The sequence below is a fragment of the Ursus arctos genome, unplaced genomic scaffold, assembly GCF_023065955.2.
Source record: "Ursus arctos isolate Adak ecotype North America unplaced genomic scaffold, UrsArc2.0 scaffold_1, whole genome shotgun sequence".
Lineage (NCBI taxonomy): Eukaryota > Metazoa > Chordata > Mammalia > Carnivora > Ursidae > Ursus > Ursus arctos.
This window is the reverse complement of record NW_026622763.1, coordinates 88727083-88747238: the sequence shown is the minus strand read 5'-3', so window position 1 is coordinate 88747238 and position 20156 is coordinate 88727083. Positions and strand designations below refer to the sequence as shown.

The following is a 20156-nucleotide window of genomic DNA, read 5'->3' as shown; positions in this document are numbered from 1 at the left end:
TGGGGGTCGCTCCTCGCAGGTGACCGGGCTATGGCCAGGTCTGCAGCTGTCGTTGGTTCTCAGGCCCTCTGCCGCTAGTAAAAGAGATTAAGGGCTCAAGTGTTCCCCGGCGGGGTGGAAACGTCGACTTTTGCTTGAATTGATAGAATTTTAAGGCCGGAATGTCCCTGGATGGCTGTTCTGGAAGAGCCCAAGTATCCATCCGCTGCTGTTATTCTTATTATTAAGTTTATTTCCACTTGACAACAGTGGCTGGTATAATATCGCCTCTCCAGTGACAGCTGCTATGAGGCCCAGGGCTGCCTGGAGTCCCAGCCTGTCTGTGCATGGCTGTCTTCTGGGTGCTCGGGGGGTCCTGGTCTCCAGAATTTCCCCTTCTCTCCTGGGGTGTGAGGTTGGCGGTTGAGAAGATGCCAGGTTCAGGGGCTCCTGAGGGAAGATCACGAAGTTATCCCGAGCCAGAAATGGAAGGCCCGGACTAGTCATGGTGCCAGGAACTCGCAACTGAGTGTTGAGAATAGAGAGTTCGAGGGGTGGCTGAGTTAGTGTTACTGACCTTCAGAGGCCTCCTACCCTGGTGTGGGAGTAGACTGGATGTGGCTGGTGGACAGTACCGCTTACACTCTACATACATGTGTTCTAGAACCGGTAGCACCGAAAAATAATTCACAGAGTACTGAGGTTGTCTCTCCAAACCTCTCCCAGGGATAGCTGATCACCCTTGTATGAGGTGAACTAATGGGGATGACTTTTGGGTATGGATGAACTACATGTGCCCTCTTTATAGAAACCCTTCATTTAAAGTTCTAAAACCCAGCGGCAGCAACAGAAAAACCTTCCATTGCAGATCAGTGGCTGAAACATCTCAATTCAGAGCTGGCCCACCCAGGCCTCTCAAATCTTCCAGCACTTCTTCACACTTCGCTGGGGGGAAAATGTTTAAATTATAGCAATTCTTTACATGTAACTGGGAAGAAAAAAAGTTGTTCAAGTTAACCCAAGGGGTTAAAAAATTCTTTTTGTTTAAAATTTAAAAAAAACCATTTTTTAAAAAATACTCGCACAAGGCAAAATTTCAACTTAGCACCTAAAAATCCAGAGGGAAAATCAGTTTCCTTCCTACCCCAGCCCCTCAGTCCCTCATTCTTCTCCCCAAAGACAACAGCTAAGAGAATTTCTTGGTATAAGCTGCTAGAGATGGTCTTTGCGAATCCAAGTGTGTATGTGTGTTTATGGGTCTATAGTTCTTTCAGATACAAGTGTGTCTGTGTGCCTGTGTGTTCACCCATGTCCATACATATTAGCACATTGTACATATTGTTCTGTATTTTGCTTTTTTACATATCTTATCTTGGAGATAACTTCATATGATGTTGAGTCACCTCATTTTTAAAATGCTGCAGGGGATATTACAACATACATTTCTTTGTGCATAGATGTGAGTAAATCTGTGAGATTAGTTCTAAAAGAATGGAACTGCTGGGTCAAACAGTATAAGCATTTTTTTATTTTGATATTTACTGACAAATCTTCCTCCAAAAAGGTGTGACCCATTTACGCTTCTATCAGCAGGGTATCAGAGTGTTTTCTGCCTTTCTGCCAGTGCTAAGACTGTCTTCTTTCTTTCTCTCCTCCCTCTATGGGAAGTGGGCCTTCTGTGTAGTATTAGCTAACTTTCACAAAAGAAATCGTTGTTTCCTAGATAATGTGGCTCTTCTTACTTACTTCTCCTGTTCCCTGAAGTGCTGGGATTTCAATATGTAGAGAATGAGTATACGATAAGTTGATTCCATTTGGTGGAATAGTTTGGATTCTGTTTCTTATTTGATTCTAATTGGATTGCAAGCATGCCCTCAGGCCACTACTGAAAAGGAGAGGACATAGTTCTTACTTCCAGGTAGCTTAAAATGTTCAATAATTAAAAGGAAAACAGAAGACCTGGAAAAATATTTAGTAAGGTGCTTTGAAAAATTTGTGGAGAAAAATATGTATCTGGGTATATATCTCCTGTTGGCATACAGATCGGCATACGCTAGCTTGCTTGAGGTCTCGATGGAATCAGAACGCGGTAAACATAGAGGAATGGGCCAGCCGTGGCTGGAAGCTGACCCTTTGGTGGGCAATCTCGAGGAAGTGAGCGACAGATAGGAACTGAGCAATGGGAAGAGTGTAGCCGGAATTTTAGGACCTTGGCTGTGGCAGGAAAGGAGAAGGAGGGCGTCAGTAGTAAGGAGACAATTACAGAATGCAGGGAAGACGGGTCTGGGAGGAGCCCAGAGAGGCCGAATTCCCAAGCACAGATGGAAAGGAGAGAAGACATTTCTTGCAAAGAGAGGTGTGGGTAGTTAGTGACGCCAACTGAGACAGCTCAAAGCAGGGCAAGGGAAGTTGAAGGAGTGCATTTAATACAGAGAGCAAGGGGCTTGGAGAAGACTCAGGTGTAAACCCTGGATCTGCCCCCACAAGGCTGGTGACCCTCTGCCTCTCTGCGTTTCCTGCTTGTGAAATGGGGGCATTCTGCTTTTCTTAAAATTCTGGGGGTCAAATGGGGTAGTGTATGTGAAAGTGTCTCACACAATGCCTGGGATGGGCATCATCTCTAGTAAATATGGTGGATCTGAATCTAAAGGCTAAAGGTTTGAGGCACAGGAAGATGTCTGGGCCCACAGTCTGGGAACAGAGCATAGTAGTGAAAACTGGGTGATGGGGAAATTGAGCAGTATTTGGACCTATGCGGAGGGACAGGTAACGTTTTTAAGCCAATTTAAAAATTATGCTTCTTAATATATCTCTCCAATAAAGGAATGATTGAAGGGGAAATCCCAAGCAGCTAAATGAATATGGTTATTTATAGTCAACCAGGACCATTTTTAAAAAGTGATCTGCTCTTGTTGGATAGGCAATGGACATGGCTTAGGAAAACTAGGAGCAGGACCCAACTATCAAGCATGGAGTTGTGTCACACAGACGGTATCCTGTGTGCAAATCCATTCATGTTTTGAATCATTTCTTTCATACACTCTGGTCTTCAAAATACAATCCATATTGATTCAGGAAGAGAGTTGCTGTCTTTCCATGGTAGGAGGCTCTGGTCTGGCTGATAGAGGCACAGAGACAAACCATGAGGGATTTAGGGGATATTTCTTCTGTATTTATTTCTCTTGCCTCTTTTCTTACATTGATCAGTTATAAGGTGAAGTTCTCTCGTATACTGAGATGCGTTTTCCAAGGGGAAAATGGACATAGGACTCAAAAGAAATCCTTTGATATGGAAGGGTTGCTGATCAGGTAGGAGACCCCAAAAGGTAATTGTGATGTCAGGGTTTCACCAGTTCCTTACAGTTTACTGCTCTTGCAAAGATATCAAAATGCTCCATGAGGATTACATTATTTTACATTACATTATGCACCATGAGCATTACATTACACTATGATATATACATATGATAATGAGGAGGAGCAAAAACGAACAGATCAGATCCTTGCCCATGCTTATAGACTCAGTCTAGAAAATGCATTACCCCCAGGGTAAGGACGCAAGGAAATTTTAAGGAGTAGGAGTTCCCAAATAAGGAAAAACCAAAGTTCTCCCACTAAGGTTTATATTCATATCCATCTTTCCAGATGGCTACAGCTCCAACCTAGCTGAAAATTCAAGAACGTAACTTTGGGTCCTACCAGCCACCTTAAAAAAAAAAAAATGCCATGGCCGTTGATTGAGGGTAACAAAGCCCAGCTGCAATGGTTTTCTCCCCACCCGCTCTTTCAGGGGGGAAATGGGGCTATAAACCCAGACCCCTCTTGAGGCATGGAAGGAAGAAAATGTCTGGGTCCTTGCTTGACACCTGGACCTCAGCGCGGCGCAGAGTGAAACTCTTCAACTCAGGTGGCCGAGAAAAGCAGATGTTTAGCACGGCTAAGTGTAAAGTGTGGGGGAAATGGCTTTATGGGCCTTTGGCTGAGCTGCTCACATTTGAATGTTAGACACAGGAAGTCATCAGGTAGTGAAATCATAGAAACAGACCTTACTTCATGAAGTAGTTTATTTTTAGATTGGCAGCAGCGCAAGCACCCCCAACACAAAGGGACATAAGGATCTACTCTTTATGGGAAAGAGTTTTCAACCAGTAAGAGCTGTTTGCGATGAAAAAGTAGGGGCACCATTTCCTTCATTTCAAACATTTATGCATCATCAGAGGGGATGATGTTGATGTGTGGCAAGAATATTCCCCAAAGCCCCGTCAACGGTATGATTTTCTTTAGTTTCTACAGCCATCTATGAGAAAAATAGGGATTATTGCCTATAGAAATTGAGGCCTAAGCTGGTCAAAAAATTTGCTCAAGGCCACACAGCCAGCGGTAGTGGAAAAGTCCAGAGATCTTGCCACCCAGCCTGTGTTTCTCAAGTGTGTGTACCACGGGTGGTGTACGAGACATTTTGGTGTGGTATATCAATGAAAATGGAAACAGTTTAATGCTTGGATTGTTAGTTTATTCTGTATTAAAAATGCAGAGTCACAATGTGGTTAAGGCAGGTTCGACGCAAGTTCCAGAGCACTCCTGCCTGGATTTCAGTCCCAGTTCTATTACTTACTGTGTGATTCCTTCCCCATCAATCCGAGCCTCAGTGTCCTAATCTATAAAATGGGGATAAAGCAACCCCTACCTCTCAGGGCTGTGGTGAGGTCTGACTAGCTAATATTTGTAGAATATTTGTGGTGGGGCCTGACACGCTGTAACACTTCTACGTGTGTAGAGGAAATGTCACAATAGTAACATTAAACTTACGATTGCATGGATACTTTGAATTTGGAGAGGGTAAATGGGAATTTCTGTTAAAAAAGAGATGGGAATAACTTTGAAATAAAAGAGGTAACTAATAGTACAGGGGGCAGTGATATATGAAGAACGTGGCTGGTGCTTGTGAAGGACTCATCGGTTCCATAAAGAAGTCTGAGCCCAGGGGGAGCGCAGGGGGCTGCCCCTGGTTGATGTTCTTCTGAAGGGAAAGATGGCCATCGAGTCTCAGCCTGTAGGAAGACACTGGCTAGCTTTCCGTATCCATCTATCTTTTCATCTTTCCTAAATAAGTCATTGTCTAGGCAATGTTCCTTAGAGCAGGCGTGAAAACATACTTGAGCAAGAAATATAGTCACCGTCACCCAAGCAGACCCAGGGTAGGACAGCAGCCTCGGTTTCTCGGTTTCTCGCTAGGCTTCTTTCAGTCAGAGTGTCAGGAGTGGGAAGGTCAAGTCAGATCTGCGGCCGGGTGTAGAAGGAAAGGGACTTGGGGAAGCTGGAACAAGGGGAGGAATTATCAATTCAGAAAACCAGACACCATGGCCATAGAGTGGAGACAGGAGAACTGCCTTCGAGTGAGTCATCGTGCCTCAGCCCCAGACAGTTACCTCAGTGACACGGAGGGGTGCAAATCTGCTGATACCATCACTCCCATTCACTGAACAGGGGCGGGAGAAAGAAATGAATATGCCATTTGTGGTGCAATTCCTTTAGGGACAGATTCACTGTCTCCTGCCCCTCCCTGGACTGAGGTCTGTGCTCTGGCCAAGGGTCACACAGGGGAAGCATCCCAGCTGTGTTTACCTGGGTTTTCACTCTCCACTTCCTAAGGAGCTGCTTTAACCAATTAACTCTTTCTCGGACAACTCTCTGCTTCGACCCATGTGCTCTGACAACATGCTTTCCTCAAGTCACTAGGAAACACAGCGACCTCAGATCACAGAGTGAGGTAAACAGAGGAACACGGTTTCTTCCTTTTGCACCCTTGACAAGGTCACCGTAGGCTCTGGGTTGGAAGCCACATCTGCTTCAGGCTCCACGTCCCTCTGGGCCAGCAGGACATTGGACGTTTCAGGCTCTCCTTTGGCGCTTCGAAACCTGGTGCTCACCAGAGGTCCTGAGAGTCAAGTCAGGTAGACTCCCGGGTGCAGATGCGCTCCTTGTCCTCTGAATCCTCCGGCCTAATTGGAGTTGTTCAGTTGCCGTAGAAAGGTGCTCTGGTCGAGTTAAGCAAAAGTTCAATTTACTGGAAGGATTACTGGGAGTTAAGAGAGAAAAACCGGAATAATTAGATTTTGGAAAGGAGGGAAAACACAGGCAGCTCCCGAAATACACAGTAACCGTAGCTAGCATTGACTGAATGCAGATGGTGTTCATTCCTGCCTTTGTCCTAAGCCCTCGACGCGTACTAATTAATCTTCCCCTCGCAACAGTGCTTTGAGGTGGGAATCATTATTATCCTATGAGGGAAAGCGTTAACAAAACCCAAGTCCCTGCAGACGACAATCTGAACTTTAATCGACTGCCCAGCTATTACTCTGGAAAACCAGACATGATGGTATGTGTCAACCGTCCTGCTGGGCAACACTGCTTGTGCTAAAAGGCTCCTAGGCTGGGACAACTATAAAGACCCGCTAAGGAGCTATCGTTTTGGGCTTCTCTGACTCTTGCAACCAGCACGTCCTTATGTGGGAACCTGCAAGCTACAACTGCGGAACCGTTACAAGAACTACTAGCTCTTGGAGGGGGAGGGGGAGGGGAGGCCCCATGAGGTTTGAAGCCAGAGCAGTTCCCACTTGATGTGAATCTTGATATCTTGTACCTGAATCCTACTGTGTGAATTGTAAGGACTCCTGTGCCAAAGAACATCTGATATGCTTCTGAGTAAACTGATGCCAAATGTAGAGCCACTTGCTGTCTTGTGAGTCTGAATCTTGATTTGAACCCAAGAAGACCTCTGATGGGCATTGCGTATCGCTTGTATACAGAGAAGGAAGCTGAGGCAGCAAGGAGCTAAGTAACTTGGAGGTATCCAAAGACACAAGTGTAATACACGGTGGATCCCGGTTTAATTCTGGGCAAACTGGCTCTAGGACCCACATGGTGACATGCTGCCTCTTACCCAACCGGCCAGTCTTTGTAGGGCACAGCCTTCTGGAGGAATCTGCTCCGTTATTTTCATTCTCGGGTCGCTCAACTCAAGATGCAAATCCTTGGAGGAGAGAGGCTCACGTGGCCTAACTGGACCATCAGCCTCTCTCTTGGTTGCTGTGCCTTGATTGAAAATCCCCAAGGAAAGTCAGAAGAAAGGGAACAGATGGTGATTGGAAACAACAACTCCTGTCCGCTGTGACTGGGGTCAGAGAGGGCTCCGAGGACAGATGCCTAATGGGCATTAACCTCATAATATCTTCGGTGTTGATATTGTTGAAGAACTTCTGTCACTCAAGGGAACCTCTGTTTAGTTGTTTTCTCAACATCCCTGCTAGATCCCATAAAGCATTCATTTGTTCCTTCCTTTCTTCATTCAATAAGTGAACGTTTAGAGAGCCGTGAGAATGAAGGAATTCGTCAGTGTGGTTTTGTGACATCCGACAGGAAAGCGGCACATGGCTAAAACTCCTAACTAGAGTCATCAGAGGTGGGGGACACTGGTGTAGCTGATGATTAGTAGTTAGAGATGGAGGACAGAAGAAGAGGACTAGGCGACAAGAGAGCCTTTGGAGCACCGGAGCTCATGGGCGCAGACTGGTCTGGGTCAGGAGGTGAGAGGGGCAGCAGGTGGGCACGCGTGGAGAGGGTGGTGTTGGGAACAGGAGACAGAGCAGGGATCACAAAGTGGGTGGGGTATTTGCAACCAGGTGATGAGTCTGAAAGTTGGGCAGTTAGAGAAGAAGAGAGAAGAATTAGTGAGTTAGCTGGGTCAGGAGCAGATGCTGAGGACATGTCCTCGGGAGTATTCCACACCAAAAGTATGTCTGGAACCACTGTGTCGACTAATGATGGCAGCTCAAGGCTTCTTGGATGGTCACGTCTGGTGGTGCCTACTGGTTACTGGGGCTGGGGGCTCAGCCGTGGGTCTCTAACGCTGGGTGTGTCTCTGGGTCTGTCCTTTCCCGCTGTGCCAGGCCTCCTCCACTTTGTTGCGTGTCCTCTCTCAGCCTGGCTTCCTAGTCACCTCATACTTTGAAATTGTTTTTCTTCTTCACTCCTAACCCCAAATCTCAAGGTATCACCTGTAGTCTGCCTAGCTAGTTTGCAAAATGAACTCAAAGAATGAGGTTGGTGTTAGTGACTGAAAGGTTTACGTGGTTTAGAGACTATATTTATATTTAGCCAGTCCCTGGGGAGTCAATGTGGGAACTTCAGACATTGAGACATTTCTGCCAGTTGATGGAGAGAAATATTTTTAGGCAGAAGGACCTTCAAGCAGACCTCAAATCCTGTCAAAAATCTGGCTCAGGATGATCTTTCACAAATGAAAGCTGGCCCCAAATTATACATGTTGCTTTGTGAAGTAATGAACCCCTTTTCACTAAATGTATAGAGGCAGAATGATTGCTAGTTAGAATTTTCTCAGAGATTCCATTTGGAATAGACTGGATCAGGGGCATCCTTTTAAAAATGAATTTTTCTGTGGGAACTCAATGCAACAAAGAATAAAAAAACAAAACAAAACACTGTACTAGAATCCCCGTCTTTCTCCGTATTCCCTACCTTGTAAGGAAGAAGGATTCATTCTTGCTGTACCAGTGTCTGGGTTTTCCTGTATGGGGCAAGGGGGAAAAAGCCCAACCCCCAAACAGTGAAGCCAGAGAAGCTAAGCGCACTACACGGCGGAGAAGGGAAAGAGGGGGGTGGAAGTAGCCATACTGGCATAATGGATGTCATGGAAATTTCTCATCTGGCTTTGAAAGTAGCGAGGAGAGTAAGATTTCAGGAAGCAGCTGCCATCTGTATAGTGGTTATTGAGAGTGGCAGAGAAGGGGGGTAATGGATTTTAAAGATCTCTTAGTGCGCAGTAAGAATGCACTCCACCCCTTTGGCTTCGGATTTCCTTTTTTTTTTTTTAGAAGCTGAGTATAGATTTGAATCGCCTCAGATTATGTATTTTTTTGATCGACAGCTGTTTCTTTGAACATGAGTTCATGCTGAGGTTGGACCTGTCACAAGGCTATCTGGTATCCGCAGGGAAGAAGCCAGATACAAAATAGATAACTGATAAACCATTCTTGATGAATCCAGAATGCGCAGCTCAGAGCCTCCCTTGGCCTCCCTCCTTGTCCCCTGGGATGGCTGCTCTGACCCCTGGCACTCTGTGAAACCCAGTTTGAAACCATCGCCTGAATACACCCGGAGTCGCTTCCAGCTCTGCAAGTCATTGTGCAATGCCAGCCTTGCCTCAAGTTCAGTCGCAGATACTGACCACAGGGAAACGTAGACTCTTTCTGGTTACACGTCTGTGTTGCCACATTCTGGAAAAGGTGCCCTCAGCATAGCCCGGGGCCTCTCCAGACTCTGGGCTGTGGGGTGTGGTTTTGTGAATGGGGCTCACTGTGGTTCTAGGGGGCCCAGATAGCATGAGCCAGCTCCCGCCTTGCCTCAGGGCGGACGTCTAGTCACACACCCCGCCGGCCTCTGGACAAAGCTATTCTCCTTGAGCAGTATTTTCCTCTTGCTGTCAGCCATGACTTCTCATAAATCCCTTTGCTGTATCCCGTTGGAACAGGGCTCAGGGGTTTAGGCCAGTTTGTTCAGCAGGACTCTAGGTGTCCTGCAAACAAGGAATCATTTGGGATAGGCTGGGATAACCTGATCCTGGGCAGGCAGAGCTGCACAGAATACTGCAGACTGCCTTCCGGGGCAGACCCTTTCCAGGAGCGGACACTTGCATGTGGTCCATGGAGGCGAAAGGCATTGGTGTCCACGGTGGATGAGATCCATGTTTTTCCACACTTCCCACTGGAGCAAGCTGGGATTGCATTTCACGGAGAATTTCCATACAGTCATATCACGCCTGTCTGAGAAGCCTGCTTGTATCCTCTGGTACAGAACGCTTTTTTAAAAAAGACTCATGATCGATTTTTTAAATTATAAGAGCAATACATGCTTGCTTTGACCAATTTATAAAATTCAGAAGTGGATGAATTTAAATGCAACCCCTTCTCTTCTCCTGTGATCTGTTCTCCCAGAGGTAACCGCTGTTAATTTTAGTGTCTGCTCTTCCAGATTTTTTTTCTGCAAGAAGCCTGTCTTCCATTTCAGAAGACAGGACAATACAAAGTGCTGATACTACTGTTTTAGGTTTTAGGAGACAAGCAGGATTTGAGTGATCGGAGCTGATTAAGGTCCGGTGAGATGCAGGGGCCAAACCCAGTGGCTTGTTCTGAGCCAATGACTTTTCCAGCAACCCTGCTCCCGTCTCATGGGCTCCGTTTGCTTACATATATTGTTTTTAATGCAGTTTTAATAGCCCAGACCTACGTTTGATTTATCTACTCATTGGGCAGGTGGTGACAGACTCATGAGCTGCGTCTGGGCCTGCGGGAGCGTCCTAGGTGAGCCGTCGGGAACTCCCCAGCGGCTTCCTGATGAAGAGCTACTTTTACTTTCTGAAAACCTGTAGGATTTTCCTAATGATCTGGAGGATGAAGTGGTGGGGGGAAGCACCTGAGGTGTAAGTCCAAGGCCGGGACCATACTTCCCTTTCCCTGTAGGAATTTCCAGGAGTCTTGGGGAATAGGTACGCTCTAGCCCTCCCTTTGGCTGCCACCCACGCCAGGCCCTAGGGACTGGTGGGAAAGCTGGGACTTGTCAGTGAAAGGTCCTTGTTCTAGAAACTCTGTGGAGAATGAGGAGTGTTGTATTAATAAGCACACATGCCTGTGCAGTGCCCAGCACGGAGTGGGTCCTCCTTTCCCCTTGACCTCTCTACTTCAGTTAACAACTGTGCTTTTTCAATATGCTTATTAGCCATCAATAGCATACAAACATTATAATCATCACCAGCAACAATCCTATCATTAATTAAATTATTTAATCAATTGGGAAATTAATGATCTATTATTGATTAATTAACTAAATCTGTTTTGTTAGTAGCGTTATATTATTATTAACAACAACTCTTTACGGAGTGCCTGCTACACGTCAGGTGCACTCCTAGCCACTTGGCATACACTGATGAACAAATAAATATTCTTGCCCTCATGGAGCTTACTTACAACCAGCAGGAGAAGACAGACCTGAGCAATGGACAAAATAAACAAGTAGGTTTTATGATATCTTGAATGTTGACAAATGTTGAGGCAAAAAGAATAGGGAAATTGGGAGTCTGGAAATTGGGTAGGGAGCTGATGTGGCTTTCAGTAGGGTTGCTCAGAGCAGACCCCAGGAGAAGATGAGATTGGAACAAAGCCTTGAAAGAGGTGAGGGAATTAAGAAAATTTCCAGGGGGAAGAGACTTTGGTCATTATCCTCAACAAAGACTTAAATTCTCAGTGCTTCCCTTAGCTGTGCCCAATGTTATGATATTCTTAATGTTACAAAACCAAAGTGGTTCATCAGGAAATGACCCTGAGATGGGGGGTGGGGTGGGGGCAAAGGTTGGGGGCTCCATGGAAGATGCTGAGTTTTGGCTTTCCCTGAAGGAAGACGTAACCAGGTGTCAACAATGACAGAGGCGTGCATGGCTGCCTAGCATGGGAGGTGACTTAGTGCCAGGCATGGCCAGGAAGTAGGACTGGAACAGCGTGGCTTTTAGGTCTGGGGTTGCTCACTGATGTCATTAGGGGACCCAAAACATCTCTCTGCGTCCTCCCAGAGATTTCCTCCTGCAATTCTGTCCTTTGGAATGCGTTCTTTGGGTTTCCTCTTTAAAATTACACACAGCACTAGCAGCAAAACATCAAACCCTATCAAAATCATGTTATAACGTGCTTGGGTCACTTTTCTCCCTTTGCTAGAAGAGACTGAGGATATAAGGCTCCTGGGGAGGGAAGAATGTGTGTGTGAAAGGACATGGAAAGGGGAGATCCAGGCATAGCAGCAACCCAAGCGGGTGTCTCTGAGTCTGCCCAGGTCAGTTATATCCACTTACTGACGGAGAGCAGGAGGAAAGCCACATCACCAACACTGACTGATTCTTTTTTTTTTTTTTTAAGATTTTATTTATTTATTCGACAGAGATGGAGACAGCCAATGAGAGAGGGAACACAAGCAGGGGGAGCGGGAGAGAAAGAAGCAGGCTCATAGCGGAAGAGCCTGATGTGGGGCTCGATCCCGTAATGCCGGGATCACGCCCTGAGCCGAAGGCAGACGCTTTAACCGCTGTGCCACCCAGGCACCCCTGACTGATTCTTGAGAAACAGAAATACACAGTAGTCAGCTTTTGAAAAGTCAAGGAAATCCTGGCAATTGAGAACTGATGAAGAGAGAGTGGTTGCCTTCTTTTAAATCTCTCAATCGGGGAGGGAAATAAACTCTCTTCCAGTCACTTGCTGATTTAAAAGCTGGATCCCTACAAGTCTCTGCAAGGAGAGATCTTGACCCAGGATTCTCCATAGAGTTCTCAGTGTCGTGAGGATAAGTGATTTCAGGAGATTGATTAGCCTGTATTGACCGTCCTCCCCTTGGGATGCGTAGAACAGACATAACATTCAGTTTGTCCATCTCCCAGCTCAAGATTTCTCTATAATCCCCCTTCAAAGACCCCTCATGGAGGGAGGACTCCTCCTTGCCCGTCATGGTCTTGTAAGCGTTACACTGATGTGTTTGGTGGCAAGAACACAGTGCCTTTCAGCCCAGTGTGTGCATAGGGTAGGCGCTCAGGCTTAGTGCATGACAGAATGCTGTTGGAGAAATGGATGATTGGGACAATTTATGCTCAATTGGTGTTCAGCAGATATCCACAAGGGTCTGCTTACAGTACTTCATTTAATCCTCATGACATCCTGGTAGGAGATTTTCATTGTTCTCGATTCAAACTGAAGAACACGCTCAGAAAAGTTAGGTGAACTATCTAAAGTCACACAGTTAATAAGTGGAACTTCATGCCAGTTCTAGATTCTTGCTGGTACCCACTAATCTGAGTGAGCTTTCGTCTTTCCATAACAGGCATCATGAATGCACTCTTGTCCTAGATGTTTGAATATACTCTGTACTGCAGATAATCCATAAAAATAATGGGTATCTGTTCTCGTAAACTTTTTTTTTTTTTTAGCATGAACATTTAATCTGAGTGACTCAAAGTTTAGAAAAATAAGGAGGCTAGCTGCAGGATAGAGGGTTAGAATGACCCTGACCCTGAATAATCTGTAATCCTTATCCCTACCCTCCCACCAAGTTTCGTAGGTGTGAGACGTGTGATTACAAAATGATTTCACATGTACTTTACATAAAAGAAAAGTCATGAGCATTTGCTTCTGCTGTTGGGCATTTTGTGATCTGTGATAACATTCACTGTTCAGGCTTGGCTTAGTACAGTGGCTTCAGAACTTTACCGGGCACGAAAGCAGCCCAAGGGACTTGTTCAAAATACAGATTCCCTCGTCACACTTGCCGTTCTGTTTAAGAGGTCTGTATTTAGCAACATCTCAGGGTGGTGCTGATGTAGGTGGCCCAAAAGACACATTAGCAGGGACACTGGCTTATGTCCACGGAGAAAACCGTGCTTCCTACGTGACTTGAGACTTTAAGGACACCGACGAGGAGCTCCAAAAGTCAACACCTTGTTCCTTCTCTTCCGAAGTCTGGCTTCAGGACCCTCTCAGGGTTTGCTTACATTACTTACCTTGGCTGACGGCTGACGTTTCTCACCACCAACTCGCCGTGGTGTGTGGGTTTTTTATTTGGTTGGAACTATGGGGCCAGGCACAGGAGTGGATCTCTTCTTAAAATGCTTCCTGCTTTTTATAGTGATCAAAAGCACTATCTGTGTCTGAAGGTGACTGACCTAACTGTCTCACTGGTGACTCAGAATGGTGCAAGGAGTCGTTACCTACTGCCCAAATTCTGCACCTGCTTCTCTTCTTTCCTTGTTAAATATTTGCCGTCTGTCTGAATTGGAAAAGGATAGTTCACACCGAAAGCAAATGGAGATGGTTTTGGCTGATGCCTCTTTGTACTTTCTGAGGTTTCATTTTCTTGAGAAATGCACAGTGGGTACAAGTGCTGTCTATGCTTCCTCCTAACAGGCTATTCATAAAAAGTGCCCCTCCGGCCAGTCGGCTTGTTTTGTCTCTTTCGTGGCTTTATGGAGGCTCTGTTTACTCACCTGTAGCAGATGTACTTGGATTCCAGATGTTTTTAAGAATCTTTCTATGTGGGCCTATATAATGTTATACGGCAGCAATAACTCCTTTAAAGTCTTATGACTTTGTAAGAAGTTCTGATTGCTTATTGTTTGAAATGTGTTTGTGTTTCCTAATTAAGCACTTCGTTAATAGCTGCCAAGGCCTTTTGGTCTATACATTGACTCTATTAAGTTGATTTTTTCTTAACTAATTTAATATGATTTTATGTCTATACTTTGGTGCTTAATGAATTTTGTTAAATTGAGGCCCAAACATGAGGTTCTTAGTAATTTTTAGTAAATGATGACAGTAAAAACACATCCACAGAAACTTATCTCATCAGAAATATGCTTGTATATGTTTTTTAACTGAGGTATAATTGACATATTAAAGTGGTTTCAGGTGTAAAATGTAATGATTTGATATTTGTATATGTTGCAAAATGATCACCACAATAAGTCCAGTTAACATCCATCATCATACAGAGTTAACACATTTTTTTGTAATGAGAACATTTAAGATCCACTTTCTTAGTGACTTTCAAATGCATAATATAGTATTATAAACTGTAGTAATCATAAAAAATGCTTATATTTAAAAAAACACTGGGGCAATCAAAACCTAGTTGGCATAGGGGTGTAGGAATTAACCTCTAAAACACATTAAAAAAATTTCTAGCAAATACAAAAGTAGACAATGTATTAGGCTTCCATGGATCCATCACTAAGCTTCAACAGTTAGTTTATGACCAACTGAGCCACCCAGGCATCCCCAGATGTTCAGTTTTTATTCATGTTTCCATGCATGATTGTCATAGGAATTCTCTTTTGCTCACATGCTCTCTCTTCCTTCTTTCCTTTTTTTTTTTTTTTTTTTTGTATGAGTCAGGATCCAAAGAAGTTCATACAATGAGATTGGTTAAATATATTTTACATCTCTTTTACTCAATAGATACCCTCCTCCGTTTCTTTTTGTTTTTATTGTGATTTTTTTCTTTTGTTTTTGTTGAAGAAATTGTGTAGTTTGCCTCAGAATTCCCACAATTTGGATTTTGCTGATTCCATTGCTGTATTTGTGCTAGATAAAGTAAAATTCATCCTGTGTTCACACTGATACTCCCAAATGAAATTCAATACTGAGGGCTTTTACTTAATCTCTTACATTCCTATCTTCTTTCTCCTACTCTCCAAAATCCCAGTGCTTAACAATAGCAACATAATGACTCATTTGTTTATCCTGTACTGCTCATAAGACAGTCTTAGAATAACAACACTGACACACCAACACCATAATTATTGAAGCTAATTTGCAGTAATTGTGCTTTGTAATTATTTTGGTCTCTAGGTATGTACAGATAAATTGAGTGGTGTGCCGGTAAATGTCTAACAATCAGTATTCCAAGAACAAAGAAGTAAGAAAACCAAAATAAGCAGAAGACTTTGCTGATTTCCATGGTGTGAATACTCCTCGAGTGGCTGCTTCCAAGCTATGGACTCTGTGTCACTGAATGCAGAGTTGGGAAGAGACATTCACAGCTTTGGAGAGCCCTTGCTGGTGGCTCCAGTTCACACTCAGGGAATCTTGCTTTGATGTCACTCGTAAGGGTTCCTTACTGTGTGGTTGTGCCAACAGTTGGACACATGGGTTCATTTGTTCCATTTCATTTTAAAGTTTTGGGGATTACTTTTTAAGCTTCAATTTTGCTTAGTAATTATGCAAAATACTTTCATGGTCTCACAGTCAAATCTAAAAATATTCAAGAAATCCAGCTTCCATCCCTACTACCTTCACCCAGGCCCACCCTCCTTCACAGATAACCATTTATTTTAAAAAATGCTATGGTATCCATCCATTGCTCTTTAATTTTATTAAATTTAAATTAATTTAATTTAATATTTATTATATTTTATTTATTCATTTGACAGAGAAAGAGAGAGAGCACAAGCAAGGGGAGTGGGAGAGGAAAAGGCAGACTCTCTGCTGAGCAGGAAGCCCGATGCGGAACTTGATCCCAGGACCCTGGGATCATGACCCGACCTGAAGGTAGATGCTTAACTGACCAAGCCACCCAGGTGCCCTATTTATTATATTTTAGATAATGTATTTTATTATATTTTAGTGTGCACTTTTATATAAGCACACTTTTCTATACTTTGCTTTTTTTACTTAGCAATATATCCTGGAGCTCATTTAATAGTACTGTGTAGAGATATGACTCATTCCTTTTTAAGATAACTAGGACTCCATTTTCTGATAGGAAATTGGTTTATTTAACCAGTCTTCTATTGATGAACAGTTGAGTTGTTTCCAATAATTTTAAATGGCTTCTTTTGATGTTAACTAGATATTACATTCAGTAGTTTAAAAATCAGATGGTACAAAAGAGCACACAGTGAAAATACCCTTCTCACTTCTTTTCCTAGACAGTTTGTTTCCATCTTCAGTGGAAACCTAGTGTTCTGTGTGTGTTTGGCATAGACACTACTATTTATGCTTGCAAGGTGGGGATGATTATTATCAATTTTATTCAGTAAGGGGTATAAATAAAGAGAGAGCTCCAGCATTTCAACTAATTTCAGTCAATGACATGTCACCGGATACGGGACTGAGGTGTTAGGCTTTCCTGTTGCATGTTCACGCATTCCACTTTCCAGCTTCCACATCAGAATAATAGTTACAGAGATATTGTTAGTTAAATTACCTTTGTCTGGATTGAAATCAGGGAGTAGTGATCTGAGAGGTGTAATCACTCTCATCATCATCATCAAATGGTGAATTTTATCTAGTAATGTTTAAATATGAACAAAGATGGCATGATGAGAGTTAGATAAAGCAAATTAAACAAGAAACCACTTGGGAGAGTATATGAAATTGATTTAGACATATCCTTGAAAATGTACAAAGGACACTCATTTTGCTCTACCCGAAGCAGCATGACAAAAGCCTAGTACTCAAAAGAAAACAATCCCAGACACCCCACAATTAGCGCTCGCCAATGTCACACATCACACACAGTGGTGGAAGTTTATGGGCATCTTGTAGGGAGAAAGTGAGTGTGAAAGGTTTTTATCTATGGAAGTCAGCCTCCCAAATGTTGTATGGCTCCCAGTATTCTGGCTCCAGTGGGGTCTCCTCGCACATCGAATCAGGGCTGACTCCCCGTGACCAATAGAATATGGTGGGAGCAACAATGTGTGTGACTTCCAAGTCTGAGTCATAAAAGGCATTGCAACTTTGCTTTGGCCTCTTAGATTCCTTACCGTGGGGGAAGCCAGCCATCAGCCCGTGAGGACACTCAAGTAGCTCTGCAGAAAGATCTACAAGAGGAGGACCTGAGGCTCCCAACCCAATAGCCAGCATCAACTTGCCAGACATGTGAGTGAGCCGCCCTAGAAGTAGCTCCTGCAGCCCTACTTGGATGATTGCAGAGGACCACAGCCTGGCTGTATCTGACAGCAACCTCATGAGTGACCCGAGCCAGAACTACTCAGATGTGCCCTCCTGATTCCAGAGCCACAGAGAAATAACCAATATTGTTGTTGTTTTATATCACATTTATGTTTTTTTAAAAGATTTTATTTTTTTTATTTGAGAGAGAGAGTGTAAGAGAGAGAGAGAGAGAGAGAGAGAGAGCATAGGCAGGGGGGAGGAGTAAGAGGAGAAGCAGACTCCCACTGATCAGGGAGCTCAATGTGGGGCTCGATCCCAGGATCCTGAGATCATGACCTGAGCTGAAGACAGACACTTCACCGACTGAGCCACCCAGGTACCCTCACATTTATGTTTGTTTATTCAGCACAATTTTCACAATGACTCTGTGAGAGAGGCACTTTTAAAAATAATACTTGCTCTTTTCTGATTATAACGATATAAAAATCGGAAAGTATAATAAAGTTGTGAGAAAAAAACAGAAAGCACTTTTTTTTTTTTTAAAGATTTTATTTATTTATTTGACAGAGACAGCCAGCGAGAGGGGGAACACAAGCAGGGGTAGTGGGAGAGGAAGAAGCAGGCTCCCAGAGGATGAGCCTGATGTGGGGCTTGATCCCAGAATGCCGGGATCACGCCCTGAGCCAAAGGCAGACGCTTAATGACTGAGCCACCCCGGCGCCCCAAGAAAGCACTTTCAACCTGCTATAAGATAGGTCATGCTATTTCTACTATTAGAGGGTAAAATCCCAAGATGCAGAGAGGGAAGAAACTTCCCGATGGTATACAACTACTGAATGGTACATGCAGTATTTGAAAACAAGTCAGTTTAACTCAACTGTATGTTCTCTGTATTCTGCTAATCTTAAAAAAATGGAATTCAATATTAATGCCTTTTAAACGAAATGAAAACTCTCTGTGTGATAAAAATATCCCTAAGCCTTGGCTTTGCTCATCTATTCATGCATACATTCAGCAAATACTATGGATTAGGCTTAGCACTTACTATGGGTTAGGCTCTGTGCTAAGGGCTGTGGAAACAGGTGAACCAGGAAGACACACCTGGTTCTTGTTCTCACCAAGATTACAGGATAGTAGAAGGCCTTGACATTAAAAAGATAAACACATGGCAAATATGGTAGATTCGAATTGCTGTTAAATGCCAAGAAAAACTACATGTTTTGAGAAAAAAAAATGCCATAATTTAGAATCAAATTAAGATTGAAGGGTCAGGTAAAGCTGGGTATTTTCATTGAGACCCGTTAAAGGTAGGAGTTAGCCAGGTGAAGAGCAAGGATTAGAACACTCCAAGCAGAAGGAACAGCATGTGCGAGGACCCAGAAGTGAGAAATTCATTGGCATGTCTATGGAAGCAAAGGAACTGTCTCTGGAGAGTAATACATGTGGGGAAGAAAGGTGCAAGGTCAAGTTGGAGAAAGGGCCTGGGCCAGACCTCAATTTGGATGTATTGTAGGACATGCTACAGGGTGTTAGGAGCAAAGGGAAACCTCTGAGGCACTTGTAATTTCTCATTTGCAGCGGAAGAGTATTTGCATTGGAAGAATAGCTGCTGGGTGGCAATGGGTAGAGAAGGTCAGAGTGGAAGTGGGGGGACCCACAGGGAGGCTCTTGTGGCTCTCCAGCCGCCGCGGTGACAAGGCACTGTGAACTAGGGTGGCCCACGTGGTTTGAGATTATGGATGGGTTGGAGACTTGGGAATGGGTTGAGCTTGAAGGGCAAAGGAGTGCTTACTGAAAGGAGCACCAGGACGAATCAAAGCGACGTTTATGAAACTGGGAAAGACCAGAGGAAGAGCAGATTTGGCTGCGGTCTTAATTCAGTTTTATGTATGGCGATCATCAACTCCATAGTGTTGGAGCAAGACAAAAGAATGTGGCCCGTCCTTGGGAAAGGATTTGTTTGAGTTTTGACAGCAGCCAGCTGCTCGCAGATACCATCTCTGAATCGCTGTCTAGGTATCTTCTCCTGCTTTCCTTCCGCTAATGACCTTCTGCGTGCAGAAGCAAACTGCAGATAAGGAAGGGGGTTTCTGGTTCGCCCAGCCCTGGCCGGACAGCCCTCAGGTATTAAATGAGCCGCTGCTAACCACAAGCACATTAGAGCCATCACCTGAAGGTCTCCTTTGAAGGAAACACTCCCACACTTTTCCTTTTTGATCACTGCCAAGGGAGTAGATTTTGTTCTTCAAAGATCATGTGTTTGTGATAAAACTTTTTACTGTTTACTCCTCTTTGGCTCGCTGCCTCTGGGTGTTTGCCCAATAAAACACTCTCAGTTAACTAGCAGAACGCAGAACCGTTTCATTACAGTGCATATACATTTTAGGTAGATAAATGACTTACTAATTTATTTAGCTATCTTAATATTGCTTGTTCCAAAGAGAAACAGGTATGCAGATTCCCCTTTTCAGAATTTTGGAGGCTAATTCAACTTTTATCTATCAGTTGCTCTCGAAGGCGGTAAGATATAAATATGTTTCTCCAAATAACATCTTCGGGTAAAAATAGACCCTAGGTATGGAAATACAGAAAATAAGATATAATATTTAAATAAATTTTTTTTACCCCACAAAATAAAAATAGATCTCCCATGTAATTCTTTGGTTATTTAACTGT

General features: G+C 43.9%; 1 long non-coding RNA gene across 1 annotated transcript; it reads left to right on the top strand.

Annotated features, from left to right (window-relative positions):
• Positions 1-16024: 16024 nt before the first annotated feature.
• Positions 16025-17915, top strand: LOC130542141 (uncharacterized). The gene is made up of 2 exons (XR_008956490.1): positions 16025-16133; positions 17342-17915. It is a non-coding gene; the product is annotated as an uncharacterized LOC130542141 (long non-coding RNA).
• Positions 17916-20156: the final 2241 nt, after the last annotated feature.